The sequence below is a fragment of the Leuciscus leuciscus genome, assembly GCF_965113295.1.
Source record: "Leuciscus leuciscus genome assembly, chromosome: 17".
NCBI lineage: Eukaryota > Metazoa > Chordata > Actinopteri > Cypriniformes > Leuciscidae > Leuciscus > Leuciscus leuciscus.
Genome location: NC_138741.1, coordinates 29305795 through 29327113, shown reverse-complemented (window position 1 = coordinate 29327113; position 21319 = coordinate 29305795). Strand labels below are relative to the sequence as shown.

General features: G+C 37.3%; 1 protein-coding gene across 3 annotated transcripts in view; it reads right to left on the bottom strand.

The window, feature by feature from the left end:
• supt3h (SPT3 homolog, SAGA and STAGA complex component) overlaps positions 1-21319 on the bottom strand; it is a 126596-nt gene that overhangs the window by 68359 nt on the left and 36918 nt on the right. The window lies entirely within an intron of this gene.

Here is a 21319-nt window from a genome sequence, read left to right as displayed (position 1 = left end):
TGTGTGTGTGTGTGTGTGTGTGTGTGTGTGTGTGTGTGTGTGTGTGTGTGTGTGTGTGTGTGTGTGTGTGTGTGTGTGTGTGTGTGTGTGTGTGTGTGTGTGTGTGTGTGTGTGTCTAATTTTGGCCTTAGAAACCTTTTAGTCCTTCTCCGGACCGTTCCATAACACTTTATGCAGGATTTTTCCACTTTGAAATGTATTTACAGCGTGTGTGTCTGCCGTGGAGTTTTCCAGGCTCAGAGGCGTTTATAGTGATAGGGTGGGGTTGTGCAGGACCTGGGCTATTTTCAGACAGAGGAGACGGCAAAACAGACGTCAAGTTTGATATGAGGGAATTCGAGTGCACAGACAGCGAGTTTTATGAGCTCTGAATTAGCGCAATGAGAAAGTCCAGATTATCTGCATGAAGCATAAAAGGGACACACTTTAAAATTAACATCAGTGCACGTTATTCTATTCTGATTCTGAAATCATCATCCCTCTTACTTTTCAACTTCCCTTTAATCACCTGGCATTATTCTGCGATGTAACAGCCACTTTTCACAATCCTATTGGACAAAGGTAGCCTCTTTAGTCTTTTTTTTTTTTCATATAAACATCCTGCTTCACTTAGAAAACCATCCAATACTAAACTTTATTTTAATTTATTTTTTACACTTATAATTATAATTTTTTTAAAATCTAACTTGCAAAACACATAATTCACAAGCATATATAAACAAAAAAAATAGATAATTATTACAATTAAAATATAACAAATATATATTTCAAATTTATAAAATTATCATTATTATTAATAATTACAGTAATGATGCATAAATCAATTACTCAAAGTTATATAATATTTTTGCTAAGTCATTCCCGACACACAAACGAGTATGTGCAGCAGGGTATGATGTCCTTCTCTAAAGGCTTTTAAACAAAAAAAATAAAAAAAATAAAAAATAAAAATAATAATGTTAACATGATCTACTCAGCTTTCAGATTTGAGATTTGAGGCTTGTATTATTATTATTAGCACTGTGACTAGAGCTGTCTATGTTAATGTGTTAAAGGGTTAGTTCACCCAAAAATGAAATTCTGTCAGTAATTACTCACCCTCATGTTGATCCAACCCGTAAGACTTACTTTCATCTTCGGAGCACAAATTAAGATATTTTTGATGAAATCTGAGAGTTGGCTCACTCCTTCATAGGCTGCTGATTGATATGCCAGCCCAGAAAAGTTAGTAAAGACATCGTTAAAATAGTCCAAGTGACTACAGTGGCTCATCCTTAAGTTTATCAAGCAACGAGAATACTTTTTGTGCGAAAATAAATAAATAAAATAAAATAACGACTTTATTCAACTATTCATTTTCTTCTGTGTGGGCCTCTGAGTGAGTTCACGAGAGCGCCACGACTCATACGTGAGAACTGAGAAGATGACAAATAAATTACTGAAGCACGTGAAATTGAAATCACGCAGTTAGATAATCTTCAAAGTCGAGAGCATCCACAATGACGCAGGCACCTGCAACCCTGGTAGGTGGAAATTCCTATTCAATCAAACCCTTTAACTCGATTTATCTTCTCCATTTGCGATCAGATCATTTTAAGCCGCTAAACTCCGGGAAAGTTTTCAGTCCAATAGTCCAGTAAGTGAATGCATTCAAATCAGTCCAAAACAGTGTTAATATAAAGAGAGAATAGAGACTCACGTTGGCTTTTCAGTGAATTATTCATTCCAGTGTGTGTTTCGAGCTCTGTCATCTTCTGTGATGGTTACCGAAGAGCACCAGCCCTCACGCATTGCGCTGTGACTAAACATCAAAACATCCCACCGCTGTATGACCAGCAGCGTGCATTAATGTATGAATTATATGGACTCCTCATATCATTTGGTAATTTGGTGTCCTTTTGGAGTCTCCAAGTGTCCTTTTTTGGAAAGACACCTATATTTACCTTTAAAAAGCTTGCAGTTTTGTGAGAATCACCTTTTCAATCTGATGGTTTACTGTGCTCGATATAGCAAATGATGACAAAATGAACATATTAATGAACATCCTTTGTCTTTAGGGACCTTGCTTTGTGCACTGGTGAGCAGTCATGTTGGAACAGGAATAGGGCCATCCCCAAACTGTTCCCACAAAGTTGGGGGTATGAAATTGTCCAAAATTTGTCTTGGTGTGCTGAAGCATTAAGAGTTCCTTTCACTGGAACTAAGGGGCCAAGCCCAACCCCTGAAAACAACCCCACACCATAACCCCCCTCCACCAAACTTTACACTCGGCACAATGCAGTCAGACAAGTACCGTGGCAAGTACTCCTGGCAAACGGCAGACCCAGACTCGTCCATCGGATTGCCAGACAGAGAAGCGTGATTCATCACTCCAGAGAACTCGTCTCCACTGCTCTAGAGTCCAGTGGTGGCGTGCTTTACACCACTGCATCCCACGCTTTGCACTGCACTTGGTGATGTAGGGCTTGGATGAAGCTGCCTGGCCATGGAAACCCATTCCATGAAGCTCTACGCACTGTTCTTGAGCTAATCTGAAGACCACACAAAGTTTGGAGGTCTGCGCCTCAGCATGCGCTGAGCGGGTTTTACATGGCCTAACACTTCGTGGCCAGTTGCTGTTGTTCCCAATTGCTTCCACTTTGTTATAATACCACTAACAGTTGACCGTGGAAATTTCAGGAATGGACTTATTGCACAGGTGGCAACCTATCACGGTACCACGCTTGAATGCTTGAATTCACTGAGCTCCTGAGAGCGACCCATTCTTTCACAAATGTTTGTAGAAGCAGTCTGCATGCATAGGTGCTTGATTTTATACAACTGTGGCCATGGAAGTGATTGGAACAGCCAAAGTCAATGATTTGGAGGAGTGTCCCAATACTTTTGGCAATATAGTGTGTGTGTGTGTGTGTGTGTGTGTGTGTGTGTGTGTGTGTGTGTGTGTGTGTGTGTGTGTGTGTGTGTGTGTGTGTGTGTGTGTGTATACATATATACACTGATCACACGAATTCACAAGTTACTAAACTCAACCATCGGGACACAGAGAGACAAAACATCTATGAACATGCTTAGATTTGAATGGATATGAATGGAGGTGAATGGAGAGCAAAAGTCTAGTGTGACCTTTCATCTCTTGTCTCACATTTAAGTGAAACCTCGCTGACTGCTTCTTTATGGCCATACACACATCACTCTAATGGACACACACTCCATGCTCTGTTTCTACCCGTCAAATGACACAAAAGCTCTGAATGTCTGTTTAAAAATCTGTGAAGTTGCTGGCAGACACTGTCTGGTAAAATAAACAGTTGTGGCAGCTCCAGTCGTAAGTGAAAGCACAGTTTGTTATTTTGTTCAATGCATTGGCAAGCGTTATTGAGACCTTCAACACTTATTACCGACCGCTTATTTGACTTCGTCCAAACAAATACTGCCATTTCATGTACGATCGAGGAACACGTTTCTGAAATATTCACAGTGGACATGTTTCAATGCAGGTCAAATAGACAAAAGTGGAATGTTCTAGAATCACTCAGATGTTACTTTAGATCCTTCATTAACCATCAAACAAGTTCAAAATCGCAAAAAAAAGCTTTGTATAGACGTTTAGTAAAAAAAAAAAGTGAAATAATGTACAGCTATTTCTTCAAAGCACAATTCTGAAGTAGTCACAATGTTTGAGTACAAAAATGATCCACTTCTTTTAAATCATTATGAATCAAACGCATTTAATAATGAAAAATAAAATGCGAATAAAATGATGACAGTTTAAAAAAAAAGAGACCAGGGTTAAATGTCCTATGCATATTGAACAATATTTTGTAATGTTAAACTCAATTCTGCAGATTTAATGCCATTCAACATGCCCTAGAAAGACTGAAAACAGCAAAACAGAGCAAATGGCACAGTCTACGATTCCTGTGTAGAGGTCTGAGTGATCAAGAACACAGATCATTCATCCTAAGAAACCCAAGGCCAAAAGAAACTGGCAGGACACTTTCATTTGAGGTAAAAGTTGCTGAAAAGCACCTGGAGCTGAGTGCTGGACAACACGTGAACCCCGCTGCACTCGGCACAAAGCCCCGGAGAGTTCCTTTATCACAAACACATGCGACCCGCAAATCACAGTTTCTGCTGCCACCACGTAATGAAGATAAGTGAGTGATTATTGACGTGTGCCTTTTCCCTCGCTCCTAATCACATTTAAACCTCTTAGGTTTGTGGAGAGATAGGAGCAGGAGTCTAAGAAGTTGAAAGGGGTTTGTGCTAAAACTGAGAGAGTGTCATGGAAATTTTTGGGATCCCATTAGACTTTGTTACTCTAGAGAGATTCTCGGTATGACAGGTTTATTTTTGAACAACTAAAAACGTTTTAATAGTTTATTTAACAATGGAGACGATGGACAGTCCATGGCTGCCCCAGAATTATATCTACAGAGCTAAATTTCATCTGCAGTTCCTGAGCAGGAAGAAAGGAAACATAGGAACATATTGCAGAGTTAAGACATTAATCAATAAATAGCATACATAACAAACCTAACATTTAAACATTTCTTTACATTTAAAAAAATACAATAGCACAAACACTTGATGTAGTGTGTAACAGAGTAATAATGATATTGTCTCCTAAAAGAACAAATTGATTCTAAATTGTCGAAAAGAGACGTCATTATTTCCAGTCTCACTTCCTGTTAAATACCTAATGTAACAAATTTCCATAATACCAGGCTTTGGCCTTCATTGGATGCACACGAACAACGTCTACTTTGACCCGCCCTCAAACACTGTAGCTGAGGCTGGAAGAGTTTTTATTCATGTTGGGGACAATATCAAGAATATGTCGTTTTCTGCGCTACAAACCCACTTTCCATGAACTTCAAAAGGATGAGGACTCGTGCTGGAATTGATAAGGGAACAACTGGTGCCATTGTTACCGTTCACATAACTGTGTATTAGGGGTGGAACGGTACACAGAAGTCACGGTTCGGTTCATACCTCGGTTCAGACATCACGGTTCGGTACGAGTTCGGTACAATGGCAAAACAAAAATGCAGAAGGCAATTTTTTTTTATTGTGCATGTCTCAGGCTGTACCATAGTGTCATACAGTCTCTCCCCTGAGCTAGCTGCAACAGCCTGCCCTGAAGTGTGTAAAGTAAGATGTAAACAAAATAAGACAATCAGCTATAAAACTGAAAATAAAGCATCTCTTATTCATGTGCGGACACACGAGCGCGAGGGTGCGCGCGGCAAAAATGTCATCATTGCGGTGTGGGCGGTCTAGCGCGTTGGGTGCGCAAGGCCACATTTCGCGTGGCAGTGTGCAGTGCACGTTTTTTTAGCGTGCACGGCTCCGCATCCGAAGACGCACGACTTTAGAGCCGAATCTGGCTGAGCATGTACATCTCACAGCACCGGCACCCAGTTATTGCGGCTAAATTAGTTGCTTAACGTACATTAACAAAATGAGCCTACAATAGCAGACATAAGCCCTTTAAATAAAAATAAATGGCCATGTTTTATAAAAAGGTTCACAAAACTAAATACAAATGTTTAGAAATGATGTAAGATAACGTTAATTTAGTTGTAACTTAGGTTACGTTCTCATATCCATTTTTTTTTTTTTTTTTTCTAATGTCACAAGGAATAATCTGGTTTCCTTACTCGATTCTTTTGTAGTGTGGTTTTGGTGTACTAAAGTGTTGTTGTAGGCTACTAAAATAAACATTCACGAGTGTACCTTACTTCTCACCGCTGATTCCTGATGGACAGTTATACCGAGTCGCACCCTGTCGTTTCAAAGAATAGTACACCGGCGAACGCGAAGTATAAATGCCTCGTCCATTTGGGGAGGCGCTCGCGCTGCGGAGGCAGGCGAAATTATAAACAATCCTATCTTAAGGCGGGGCTACAGATTAGGTGTCCCTAAAGAACCCGCGTATCTAACAGTAGTTCCGCATTACAGTGAGTGAGTGAGTGAGTGAGTGAGTGAGTGAGTGAGTGAGTGAGTGAGTGAGTGAGTGAGTGAGTGAGTGAGTGAGTGAGTGAGTGAGTGAGTGAGTGAGTGAGTGAGTGAATGAATGAATGAATGAATGAATGAATGAATGAATGAATGAATGAATGAATGAATGAATGAATGAGTGAGTGAGTGAGTGAGTGAGTGAGTGAGTGAGTGAGTGAGTGAGTGAGTGAGTGAGTGAGTGAGTGAGTGAGTGAGTGAGTGAGTGAGTGAGTGAGTGAGTGAGTGAGTGAGTGAGTGAATGAATGAATGAATGAATGAATAAATGAATGAATGAAAAACTAAAAATGAATGAATGAATGAAACAACTAAAAATGAATGAATGAATGGATAACAAAACAACTAAGAATGAATGAATGAATGAATGAATAAATAAAACAACTAAGAATGAATGACTGAATTAATGAATAAATAAATAACAAAACTAAGAATGAATGAATGAATGAATGACAAAACAACTATGAATGAATGAATGAATGAATGAATGAATGAATGAATAACAAAACAACTAAGAATGAATGAATGAATGACAAAACAACTATGAATGAATGAATGAATGAATGAATGAATGAATGAATGAATTAATTAATTAATTAATAACAAAACAACTATGAATGAATGAATGAATAAACACTCCGGGTGTGTCTTAACCAGCTACCTATAGCTCCTGAGCTTGTGAATCAGTGTATCGTGTACATGATTCCAGGCACTGCAATGTTGTAGAACGTTCCCGTTGGTGTTATTTTTTTATGCTGTTTTACACATTGTTCAGTTACATATCTTTACAACATTTTAGCCGAATATTAATTATAAAATGTTAACCAGATGTGTTGACTACCTGTCTAGTGATGTTCGTTTATGCTGACATATAATAAAAAACAGTTTGTCTCTTCATTTGTCTTTTCATAGGTCAGACAAATAGAATGAGCCGACTCGTTATATTTATTGAGTCTGCTTGTGCGTTTTATGTTTCAAATGTTGTATTACAAATTTATTAAATGTTTAATTTAGGTTGCAACAGTAAAAGTTGAGTACATTGAAGTTAGCATTTTAAGATTCAGTTATGATGATTATATCATATCCCTGACAGTCCTGTTCTCTAATTGCTGAGACGACTCTCACCCTCACCCTTAGTCTTTATGCATTTCCTGACCATTAAGCTCAATGTACAGCTGTGCTTTTGTCTCTATGATAATGTTAATATATGGGCAATCTAGTCAGGCTGATGGGATTAGCATATATGCGTTTGAATAGTTATGCTGATTGGATTGAGACTGGTAACACGCTGGAGTCTAGGGCGGTTCCTTAACCTGTATACTTAATTTACATGCTTTGTTCAACCTCAATGTAAATCCCTCCCCCTAAATGTATATAAAAGTGCAAGGCAACTTTCGTTAGATTAGACTTGATGATGAAGAACTACAGACTTGATGAACTACAGACATGGAAGAATAAATCTCTTCTGCTTATAAAATCCATCTCAAGTCTCCTGGTTTCTGCTTCGATGAAGGAATAAAAGTTTACAACACAATCTATAGTGTTTCATCGTCATCTAATGGCCTGGTAGAAGAATACAACGCTTTTAGTCGTTTTCGGTGGGTTCCATGTGAATGGGGATGGTTTTGAAACGTAAAACTAAAAAGCAAAAACTTCTCCGTTTTACACAGTCATTGTCTAGCCTTGTTTGTTTATGTTGGAAGTTATGTACTCTATGAATGTACTCCAAGAAGGACTTTCCTGTGTTTTTGGATTTCTGGTCCTGTGGAGTAAGATAAGCGACTGTTGACTTTGTGTTTAAGGTACTCTCCTGAGATATTACCTTTTTAGTTTTGGCTGCATTGACAAATGCCATCCTGTGTTTTCCTGTGAAGTGAGTGAGTGAGAGAAAACTTAACTTTTTAAAAATAATGATGATAATAAATAAAAAATGAATGAATGAGTGAATAAATAACTGAATGAAAAAGTAATTTTCATAAGAGAACTTATTAAGCACACATAGAGCACATGTGATCATGAGTTTCCGTTGGCTGTAAGTATTTTTGGCTCCTAGCACATGAAATGTGTTTGTTTTCCGACATGTCAAAAAGCTAAACTTCTTTGTGTGCAATGCCAATTAAACAAATAGAATCATACCTATTGGAAATGTCAACCTCAGTGAAAGCTCTGGATCTCATCTGTTTGCTTACATTCTGGTGCAGCGATGTCAAAATTGCACTGTAAACCAACATCTGCAATATAATTCAAATGCATTGCTGACTAAACTACTGTAAATACTGAGAGGAGACACTGACACACTCACACTAACTCAATGACAGACGTGTCTGAAGATGGCACCAATAAAATTCAACAGCAGACAGCATGAGCTCATGATGTTTGCTGTCGGCCCACATGCAAAACACAAAAGAACAAGAGAGTATAACCAGCAGTCAACAACAAAATAACAATACAACTCTAAAATCAGGTGAGGAAACGCATAGGGAAGTACAGTATTCCAAAGAATAGTCTCAATTACCTCGAAATTCAGTGGAAATAATGACTGGAAAGGTGAAGTATCTAATTTCTGTGCCCCAAGAGTGACCAGATTTGCAAAAAATAATTATGATTCCAAACTGGTTTCCCAAACACTGCCATTGGTCAGCCAAACAGATAGTCCATTCAATACGATAGCATAGAGTATATATGCTTATAGCATATAGTATACATACCATACTATAGCACTATCCCATACCATACTATACCATACCATACCAGATACTCACACCATTGGTTGAATCAGAATTGTTTGGTCTTACATAATCGATCTTAGTGCTGCATTTGATACTATTGACCACAACATTCTTTTAAATAGACTAAAAAATTATGTTGGCATTAGTGGTATTGCATTAGCATGGTTTAAATCATACTTATCTGACCGTTATCAGTTTGTAGCAGTAAATGAAGAGATGTCTCATCGATCACAAGTTCAGTATGGCGTACCACAAGGCTCAGTACTAGGACCGTTGCTTTTCACTCTGTACATGCTACCCTTGGGAGATATCATTAGGATGCAAGGCATTAGTTTTCACTGTTATGCTGATGATACTCAGCTCTATACTTCTTCATGCCGTGACGAAACTTACCAATTCACAAAATTAACGGAATGTATAGCTGATTAAAATTGGATGACTAGTAATTTCCTACTACTTAATTCTGAAAAAACAGAGATTCTAATTATTGGACAAAAAAACTGCCTCACGTAATAACCTAGAATACTGTCTAACACTTGATGGCTGCTCTGTCAAGTCTTCGTCATTGGTTAGGAACCTGGGTGTGCTCTTTGATACCAATCTTTCATTTGAAAGTCACGTGTCTAGTATCTGTAAAACCGCATTTTTCCATCTCAAAGGGATACTTCACCGTTTTTTCATATTAAACTATGTTATTCCCTTAACTAAGACGAGTTGATACATGCCTCTCTCATGGTGACACAAAATAAAACGTGGCGCTTTTCTAAGCGGGTAAAAAGGATAATTATAATAACCGGAATAGCACTTGGAAGCACTTCGACTCGGCACAGTAAAAAGTCACGTTGGTTCTAATGACAGAAGTGAGAGGGAGAGGGGGAGAGGATTTTTCAGGAGTGACTTTTTACTGCACAGAGTTGAAGTGCTTCCAAGTGCTATTCCGCCATACATTATAGTTATCCTTTTTACCCGCTTAGAAAAGCGCCACGTTTTATTTTGTGTCACCATACTTGGTTGTGTAACTACTCGTGTAACTGTATTTAAATAGGGAAAACGTGGAGGTGTTTGGTCGCTTCTAACTTCATCTCTGTTTGGTCCCTAATGAATGAACTGGGCTAAGCTAAGTGCTATCAAAGTGTCGCCGCGCGCCAGAGCGATTGAGTGCACGCACTGAGACGAGAGAGGTATGTATCAACTCGTCTAAGTTAAGGGAATAACATAGTTTAATATGAAAAAACGGTGAAGTATCCCTTTAAAAATATATCTAAAATACATCATATGCTCTCATTGACAAATGCGGAACAATTAGTTAATGCGTTCATGACATCAAGGCTAGGTTATTGTAATGCTATTATGGGTGGTTGCCCTGCACGCTTAATAAACAAACTACAGCTGGTCCAAAACACAGCAGCTTGAGTTCTTACTAGAACCAGGAAGTATGACCATTTTAGCCCAGTTCTGTCAACACTGCACTGGCTCCCTATTAAACATTGTATACATTTTTTAATATTACTGATTACTTAGAAAGCACTAAATGGTTTATCTCCGCAGTACTTAAGCGAGCTCTTAACGCATTATAGTCCTTCACGTCTATTGCGATCTAAAAATTCCGGCCAGTTGATAATACCTAGAATATCAAAATCGACTGCTGAAGGTAGATCCTTTTCCTATTTAGCACCAAAACTTTGGAACAGTCTTCCTAACATTGTCCAGGAAGCAGACACACTCTAAGCTAGACTAAAAACACATCTCTTTGACCTATCATACACATAACACATTATAGACTTCTATAATTTAATATTAGGCTGCATAGTTTAGGTCAGCCGGAACCAGGATCACTTACTATAAATCCTGATGTTCTCGTTACATCATAAGAATAATGGTGTCTACGCTAATATTAGTCTCTCTGTTTATCCCGAGGTTAGCTGCAGTCTGCCGGATCCAGGCCGCATCCAGGTCTGATGAAGGACCTGTGCCTGGACGCGACGACAACACAGTCCTGAAGTGTCAACTAGTCTCTCCCCTGTGAAGGCCTCCTTCCCTTCTCTTTACCTCTGTACAGATAAAGCGTTGTCGGGATAATTCCGGTTCGCGTGGCTACGCGAAAGCGATAGAAATTCTGTATTATACATTTTAAGGCCAGACAAGTAGTTTGTTGGGGGTTGATTTGTAGGGAAGGACTTTGCTTATGTTAGAACACTTTTGTTTAATTCATTTTATTTTGTCTGTGTATTTTGCTATTTACATTGTTGTTGCTTTGTTTCTATTCCTTGCATTGTAGGCTATATTAAAAATATATTATAAAAATACACCACCAGTCAAAGGTTGGAACATATGGGACATGTGGGACATATTGAAATGTTCAAATAGCCAATAGCGTTAAGTTTACCTCACAGACTGTAAGTCGTACTTGACAGCACCATGGAAGCGAATCCGAGCGCTGGTGATACGTTAGATTTAATAGTAGAGGAGTGAATAAATTCTAGCCATTTCATTCTTAACCAGAGTACAGTTGGAAAACTGAATAAAACTCGAGTGTTTGAGCAACAGAACACACATCTCCAACCCATATTGATCCGTGACGTGTCAACGGTCGCTTTGGCCAGGACGCTTCAGATTCTAGAGAGCATTTTATTGGACAGAAGATGTGATGAGAAACTAAAGTACGAGGTGATGTCATAAAATCCGTGATCCATTTAAGCGGAAGTGAGAGACTGTAAGTTTTGAATGCTTATATCTCCTAAATGTGAATTTTGGCATTGTTTTGGAACACACCAGCTTATTCATAACCTTAAGGCTAACATATTCATACTAAAGGCTAAAACACTTAAATCTAAGTGGGTAAATCTAATCTAATGATCTAATGATAATATTCTGAATGTTCTGTTCCAATATGACTTCTGACCTGTAATGCTGCCTGAATCTTAATCGCAATGTTCGCTCGTTGGTCAGAGGAGAACTGTCCCCCGACTGAGCCTGGGTTCTCCCAAGGTTTTTTTTCTCCATTCTGCCACCTTGATGGAGTTTTGGTTCCTTGCCACTGTTGCCTTGGCTTTTGGCTTGCTCAGTTGGGGACATTTAATATTTAACACTATTATTGATCTGCCTTACTTGAGGTGGACGATGATGCAATTTTCTTCTAGAAACAAACTTTGTTGTATTATTTTCATGTTCTCACTGTGAAGCTGCTTTGATACAATCTGTATTGTAAAAAGCGCTATATAAATAAAGGTGACTTGACGGCTTCTGCTTTTATATAATAATCATGCTGTCTAATCAGCATCTTGATATGCCACACCTGTGAGGTGGATGGATTATCTCGGCAAAGGAGAAGTGCTCACCAACACAGATTTAGACAGATTTGTGAACAATATTTGAGAGAAATATGCCTTTTGTGTGCATAGAAAAAATCTTAGATCTTTGAGTTCAGCTCATGAAAAATGGGGGGCAAAAACAACATATATATATATATATATATATATATATATATATATATATATATATATATATATAAAATCATAAAATATAATAAAATAAAATCATACTTTTTTTATTTTAAAGTATAATAATTATACTTTTGTGCACCTAATGAAGATGGTTATGGACCTTATGAATGTCCATAGTGAGCAGAGCTATAAACCAGACAGTGAATAGTGTTGAAATGTGTAGCTGTAACTTGCTGTATATAAACGGTTTAGCAAAATGTCTATCGGTGGACACATTTCTATCACTACCAGTATATACAGCTTCATCCGGCCAACCCCAGTCTTTCCTGCTCTGACAGCTGGGCTACTGATCGTTTGACACATTTGACATCAGATGGGTTACTGATGACTGCTCTGTGAATCAAGTGAAGGCCCTGGACAAACTCAACATGCCAGTCTTCAGCTGCGATCTATTTTGCTCTTGGCACGCACAATGTCTTGGCTCTTTCCGGTTGGTCAGACTGCTGGTTGTGAATCAACATTTACATTAGAGCATCTGGGCATAGCTGTCTCAGATGTGATGTGCATTTTGTGTGAGGGAAAACGGCCAAGAACTGCAAGACGTCCAGCAGGGTGCTCGGGCTATTAAAAAAAAGAAAAAAAAGAAAAACACATTGAATCCAAACCGTTATTTAAGCAAAATTGCACCAACAACAGACCGCAGCAAATGGTAAAATTAGGATTCGAGCCACACCCACTCAACCGCCATGTCAAAAATACAATCCCACTAATAGGGTGACACAGTGGACTGTTGCGTTCGAATGTGTCCAGTCATGCTTTGAGAATGACGAGCGCTCTGCCCACCATGAGGAAGAGGAAATCTTTGTGTTACTCATATCAATCAGCTTCAATAACAGGATATGGTTGATATTGGTAATTTTGAAATACAGAAAAACAAGACTTAAAAAACAACCACAGCTTCTGTTGGCGCAGCGTTCTCAAGTGCTTGTTTAAAACCGCCCACCTCGTGGGGAATTCGCAGATGTTTAGCTGCTTGTTTAACTATTTTCCTGTTATGAAGTTTGGGTTGCTTAAAATTGAACTTGTAAATCTCAAGAATGTGCTTAGGTAAATGAGTGGATCGTAAATGTGAAAAATGGCCATTTAAAACGATTTCAGACGAAAATGTCCCAGCTACAACGACAAAGCGAGCGCTTCTGCGTTCACCGCGGTCATTAGAGCTTTAACAAGTGAATTTAAAAACACAGTAACACAACCACACCCGGCAAAGCCAAACATACTGCAAACATCTGTTTGACACGGTAGTCCGTGTGAAATCTAGGCGAAAACTAGCATTTCTCCAAAGAATAAATAATTTGGTGAGAGAATAAGTAAAAACCAATAGCAGTTCATTTGTATTATAAAAAGATGTCATTCAAAGCCAGTTTACAGAAAGCTTTAACCAAACATTAATTGAATTCTACAAGAAACTGATTAGTTTCAACACCAGTATGTGTATGCTGACCAAAGCTTACAACAGATCACTGACTGAAAGGATTTTCACATTTACCATTGTTTAATGGAAAGAATGAAAGAATGAGTAAAAGCTGAAAGGATTTTCCACATGCAGCTTTGTGTCATGGTAAGAATGAAAGAATGAGTAAAAGCTGAAAGGATTTTCACATGTAGCTTTGTGTCATGGTAAGAATGCAAACAATGAGTAAAAGCTGAAAGGATTTTTACAGGGGTAAGAATGAAAGAATGAGAAGAAACAACAACAGCAAACTGTCAATGATCATTAATCAGGCCAGTAAGATCACCGGACTAACTCACAGTCCAGGACACATTTTTACCAATTTGTGTAAATTCAGATCTGTAAGGAGTTCACAGATTCTCTCCATTTCACATTTCAGAGGCTTCCATCTGTACAGCAGAAACAAACTTTGTTGCATTATTTTCCTGTTATCACTGTAAAGCTGCTTTGAAACAATCTGTATTGTAAAAAGTGCTATATAAATAAAGGTGACTTGACTTTACTTGTAAGTAAACTGAAAATTCCTACTAAATTGTGTACACAAGAGATCCTTTGTGCCATAATAATTGCAGTAATTTGAATAATAATTAAATAATTTCAATGTCAAAGACAAAGTTCCATGATGAATTAGCAAATTGAACTGCTAAAAAGATTATATATATATATATATATATATATATATATATATATATATATATATATATATATATATATATATATATATATATATATCATTAGTATACTTTGAACATCACCATGAGAATGAGCTCCTTCAAAGATAATGACAAAAGGGGAAACAGTTTAAATTACTTCACTGTAATCAAAATAACGGCAAAAACCATAAAGGTTATTTATTTCATTATATTGATATTGCCATAAATGCAATAAGCCATTTGGAGAAGCACATGCCAGTGATCATTGTGCTTCACCGTGAGTCTAACAAAACCCCTTAACCATAGTAAAATCACTGTAACGTATGGCCCCACAATGAGCATATCAATTTATTTTGCATTAATTGGAAACAAAGGTTCACGAATGTCCAGTATTCAATCAAACCAGCGAGAACAATTGTACAATAGTGATGTGCATTAAAGCACGCCTCTAATTAGAATATAAGAACATATGAATGTAAATCACTGTGACATTGACATGGGAAAAGCCTCACAACAATGACAACCAACTCCAGCCTGTCGTTCTAAAGAGCAAAGAGACTCACTGGGTTATTGATGAGAGGAACGGTCCAAAGTCAAACAGCGACAACACAATACGAGCTTCCTGTGTCATAGGCCACCTGTCTCTCTTGTTCAGAACAATCGCTCCAGCGAAAGCCACATCCTAAGCCGCAGATCCCCAAAGCACCTGCTGCTGCGTCCCGCTCACAGACCATCAGGGTCACATCCCATTTCATTTGAGTACTGGTTTTTCACTAACAAACATGGGGTCAGGGAGAACACACACAAGCACGCGAGAGTCTCCAACATAACCAACATGAGTTCAGCGTTTCCACTGAGGAAAATTACATTACATTCAAAACTCAGGAGATCTAAGCATCATTCATTTCCATGCAGTATATTTCAGATTTGTGAACCAATCATTCTTTTGAAGCTGATCTTTATAAATGAATCGACTGACCACTGATTTAGTGATCTGAAATGGTTAACGATGCATTAGAGGAGAAGACTGTAAATGATAATGAGTTCGATTTCAGTCTGGTCCTCACTCAAAGCTATCATATGACTTCTGAAGAGTTTGATATATCAGAACACAAGCTGTATGGATTACTTTTATGACACTTTTATGGCGCTTTTTGAGGCTTGACAACTCCAAACACAGTAATTATACAATCTCAAACTCCTTCCGTGCTCCATGTAAGAATGTCACGTGGGTTTATTTATTTATTCTTTTTTTTTATTCTTGAAGGTGCAATACATACAGGACACGTAATGTGAACAAGTTAAACAATATACATATGGAAATACATGCATATGCATGACCATAAGATATCCATACACCACTATACTGGGTGTTGCTGGGTACAAAAACATGACAAACAAATCTAAAAAATAATAACAATAATAATAATAATAATAATAATAATTCACTTAACTCTAAAAATCCCATTGTTTAACATTTCAAACGTCACTAAACATCTAATTTATTCACTCCTTTGATTAGATGCATTATTTCATATTTCATGTCACATGGGTTTAGAATGACATGAGGGAGACTAAATGATGACAGAAGGTTTTCAGGAGAATTATAAATTAACACACACATATACACACACAGTATTTAATAAATTAGGTCAATTTTGATTTAATTTTGTTATTAAAAATGCAGTAAACAAGCAGACCAGAGGGAAGGAACTAATAAATGGTTGCATTGTAAATAAAATAATGTGCTGTAGATTATAAGTGTTTTTAAAGGGGAAACAAGCTTCTATAATAAAAATTGGACATGTTTTATTCTTACAATAAGAGTTAAATATATCTGAATAGCAGCCCAGATCTCATGAGTTTTCTCAGCTTTCTAAGAGGAACAATTGCTACAGTATGTCAAAGCAATCTTATTCCGGGAAAATTGATCAGAAGAATTACTTTTAAATGCCATTTAAAAAAAAAATACATATTGAATTTAGGAAAATGATAGGGAGTCATGTACAACAATCACTATCAGTCCATAGTTAATTATATCCCTCCGTCTACGCAAGATGACAACAGCAGAAAGCCGATACCATCTCTAATACCAGCTTAGTCCTGTTTATAAAAGCTTCTGTCTAAGTCTGCCGTTCTTGAGTTTCTGAGTCCTCAGAGTGTTTCCATATGTGTGATGCCCACACCGAGTTAGCCAACATGATTCACTCCAATCAAAGTCCCCACCAAAACGGCTTCTGTTGCCCTGCTCTAACGACTCAAACATATTACATGTCCCATACATTTCATCGGCACTAGTCAACTCCAAACTGCCACGGACAGGCGTCTCATCCGGACAAAGAGCAGAATCATTGCCAGTTCAGAGGATGAGGCGTGAAGGGCACTTTGAGGGATTCCTGTTACCTTCCAGTGGAGCCGAGAAAATGCATACTTCGTTTGAAAATGTTATTATTTTGCATGATGCATCTGCTACATATTTTAATTTTTTGCCCATATAGACTCCTTCAGATTAGCCCCGAATAGTAAGCTGTAATTATGTCGAACTGGAACTTCATGGTACTGTGTGAAATCGCAGATCTTCACAAACCCCCCCCAAAAAAGTCCCTCTGTGCCTAAAAGCATATCTAAAAATACTATGGCACAGCTGGTTGAAATTTATTTTCTAGGCCATAGCAACAATGTTTGGTTGTTTCCAATTTCTAAAAACCGCAGATAGTAAAACGCACAGAGAATACGGCAGACGTAAATAGCGCATGCATGCTTCAGCACTTTTAAGGACCGTGTGGGGGTAGAAAGTGAAATGTTTGTCAAAGGTAAATTCACGACTTCTCACAACCATAATATCGTAAAACAGCCAGGGAAGTTTCCAATCATGAGGAACGGAGAACCTTATGAACTATAAGTGGAATCAATCAAAACAGTCGACTACTTCTGCAATTGTACTGAAAGAAATCTGGACTAATTTGTACGAGTGAAAGTTTAACACTTTAGCACTTTAGCATTAGGGGTTTGTTCAAATCGCTAACCCTCAGTGTGAGCAATAGTAATAGTGATGCTTGATTTGGTAAACGCCACAAAAAATCTGTATTCTTTATTCATTTCACCATTACATCATAATTAATATCAATGCAAGTATTTTTTGGGCACAGAAAATTATCTATAGTTCCATTAAGAATCTTTAACATCTATGGAAAAATTCCATTGCACACAAGGTTCTTTATAGTTAAAAGGTTATTCACCAAAAAAAAATAAAAAATGGTTCTTTAAGGATCTGAAAGGATCTTAGGGAATCCCCTTTTGGAACCCTTATTTTTTACAAGTGTACTACTAGTTAAGATCTCAAAGCAGCAGTAACGTACAGTACAGCATACAGTCATAATGAATTGAGTCTGGTAATATTAAATAAAGACAGTTTTTGAAAGAAGCCTCTTATGCAGGGGCGCAACTGCACATTTGCTGTGAAAGTCAATGTTTGGAAACATCAACTGTTTGGTTACTGACATTCTTTTAGGTGAACTATCCCTTTAAGTGAAATATTTCAGCCACCTGGTGGAAAACAACTACTTTTAAAATGAAAATGACATAATATTACCACTATAACCAATAGATTGGCTCATTTCACATTACCACTCCCTAATAGTTTTGCTTTTGGATTTATATTTAGATATTATAAAATCACTATTAAAGTTCAGCACTGTTTTGTACTGAATTATGGAGAAGCAAAAGTTTTCTAAAACCCATCGGATCTACATGAAATCACAAATGTCCCATTTTAAAATTAAAACGCGATTTTCAAAGAAAGGTGACTAGTTTGCATCCCTGTTAACAATTTCATAAGTTTGTCTGGAATGTAATGCTGACTTTTTTTTTCTTTTTCTTTTTTTTTCTTTTTTTTTAAATAGAGATACATGGTAATGAATTTATATTAACATGAATTTAACATTAAGCAATTCACCCTCTCAGACAATTGATTGACTTCATGACAAAAAATGATATAAGTTAAGCTTACCAATCTGTTTGTTCACTTGGACTTTGCTGTCCTCATTTGAATGCACTTTATTTCAATTTTCCCTTTGTCTTTTTTCTTTCATGTGACTGTGTCTGTGACTGTAATGTTGAAGGGTGAGGGGTGGATATGTACTCACTTGATAAAAAATAAATTTTTGAACTAATTTAAAATACTAAAAAGTTAAATAAAATTGTTTCCTATCATATTTTTTTTTAACAAATACGCTTTGATTATTAATCAAGTTTTATTAAAGAAGATTTTCACAGAATGATTACAGCAAAATGGCTGGATGAATTTAACATCATTACTCCAGTCTTCAGTGTCACATGATACTTCAGAAATCATGAAAACGCTGATTTGCTCAATTAATTACAGTTTTCAAATTGAGGAATCTTCAAGACATTCTGCTGAACCTAAACTATTAGAACTACTCTTTAACCTCTTGTCTCTTGACTTCAGCTAGTTTTAATACATATTCCTGCCCAAAAGACCAGCATATGGCAGGTCTTTTTGCCACAAAATTTTTGGCAAAAACAGCATAAAGATAAACAGATCATCAAATAGTAATATTTAATGATCTAACTGGTCTGTAGCTGTTGGGTGCATATAATATAATTCAAATGATGAGCTATTCAGATTAAGATATTGTCTCAATAGCTTTGAAGAGGTTCATCCAATCAGATTTTAGTGTTTGGAACTATACATTTAATAAAAGTAATTTAATGGACTGTTTGCACATATTTAGTCACATACAGAACACATCCCAGATTAAACTACCAAAATCTGATGAAATCCTGCGGTTGCTGGATATTAACAAGGTTTCATCTGTTGGATCTTACTATTAAATCCAGGAGCTTAACTTCATTATTTGGTAAATGAACTCCATTGAACATTGTCTGGCATGCATCCATCAGGGCTTTTTAATGCCGATTCCCTAAATAATTTGTGTTTCATATGAGATGATTCCTGGTGAGCCATGCTTCTGTTACCGTTGTGCAAGACACAGACGTTTCAGCACATATGATGACAAGCTGGTCCATCGCTGATGAAAAGAACCAATCAAATCCTCAAGCCCCTAAAGACATTGGCTAATTGCAGTAACAAGGCAGAAGCAGAGGTTAGGCAATAAAGATGCTGTCTCGCTGCTGAAAGCCGGCACGCTTCTTTGGCCGGTTCTGTGGGCTTGTGGTTTTCTCTGATCTTCCTGAGTAAATCTCCCCCCATTACCCCCACAATGGTCACTGAACTGTCGGATAATCTCCCAAAGCACGCTTCTACCATCAGGGTTTGTGGTTTTGCCTCTCTGGAGCTGTAATTGATTACAAAGGTTGATATTAAATTAAATTAATCTCTCTGGTGTCCAATTTTTACTTTAGAAGCTTGTTTCCTAATAGAAAACACTTAAAAACTACAGAACAATCTCTAATTTATAATGAAACTGAAGGTTTATTTGTTACTTACCTCTGGTCTATTGTTCTTGTCTTTTTAAAAGACAACATTACATCAAAACTGAGACTATTTTATTTATATTAATAAATGTTACTTGTATTGTGCATGATTCAAGAAAAAAATAATAATAGTGTGTGTATTAGTGTGTGCGTGTGTATTTTTGATTAAATAAGAGGAGCATAAGATAGATACTTTAAATAAAATGTGTGTGTGTGTGTACACTGCATATTTGACTGTATAAATTAAAGATGAATCCTTATTAGTTACAAAAGCTATTCAATATAGAGCAGTGAGTGTGAGTCGTCAGAATTAAGATGACATACATACATACATACATACATACATACATACATACATACATACATACATACATACATACGAAGAGTTCAGATGCAAAAGCTTCTAAGTGCCATCTGAAATTTTCTTCTAGAATGATCATTTTTATCAAGCTCGTATATTTAAGTTCAGTAATTTCACTTAAATGACAATTAATAGGTTATTTTCATTGCCATTTAATTGAAATTGCTGAACTTAAATATACGAGCTTGATAAAAATGATCATTCTAGATGAAAATTTCAGATGGCACTTAGAGGCTTTTGCATCTGAACTCTACACACACACACACACACACACGTTTTAATATTCTTTGTTCAATATTTATATATATTAGGGCTGCATGATTAATTGTAATTAACATGAAATCACGCTTAAACCGATTTTGCTTATTGCGATTATGAAATCTCAAAGGCTGGGATTATTTTTAATGTGCAGCTTGTCAGTGATGTACGGCTCTGTGATCAGTACGCTGCTCCATCTGAAAGCACTGTGAGTTTGAATCGCTTATAACGTGCATTTGAAAAAGCAACACAAGTCAAACAACTTTTCCAAACATGAGAAGCATTTATGAACCTCTTGTCCAACAAAAGACAACATTTAATAAATCAAAGCATTTCAATCTTCTGTTTATTCAGCTACAGAGATAGTATGACGGCCATAGGGATTTCGTGGAATGACGTGCGTTATCTTAGCCTGGCAAGCCAGACCTACATCAAGATGTTAGGTCTGGCAACTCACCATAGACACGGCTCAACCCGAGGGGCGTGATAAACGGCTGTCTTTCAAATTTCCTCTGCATGCAATAGGACAGCGCTTCAACCAACCAGATCGTTTTCCCAACAGCTGAGCTAGTTGATGGATTAAACTTTTGCCATATCTGGCCGGCAAAACTACGAACACATCTTCCTTTTTTTAAGAATGACTTAAGTGCAGTTCTATGCTCTTTTCTCAAAGAAAAACCTAACTCCAAGTCCTCCAGAGTCGCAGGCAAAGCCGATTCGAAAGATGTTCGCCAGCAGCAGCCGTCATTCTTTGTTTTCAAGTGGCAGGTAACCGTCGCAACTCTGTCGTCATTATGTTAAGACCGCCCCGCCTACTTTATACACGACGTGATTGGCCTGACCCAATTTAGGTTTTTGCAGCTCGAAAGTCAATGGAGAGTTGCTAGACT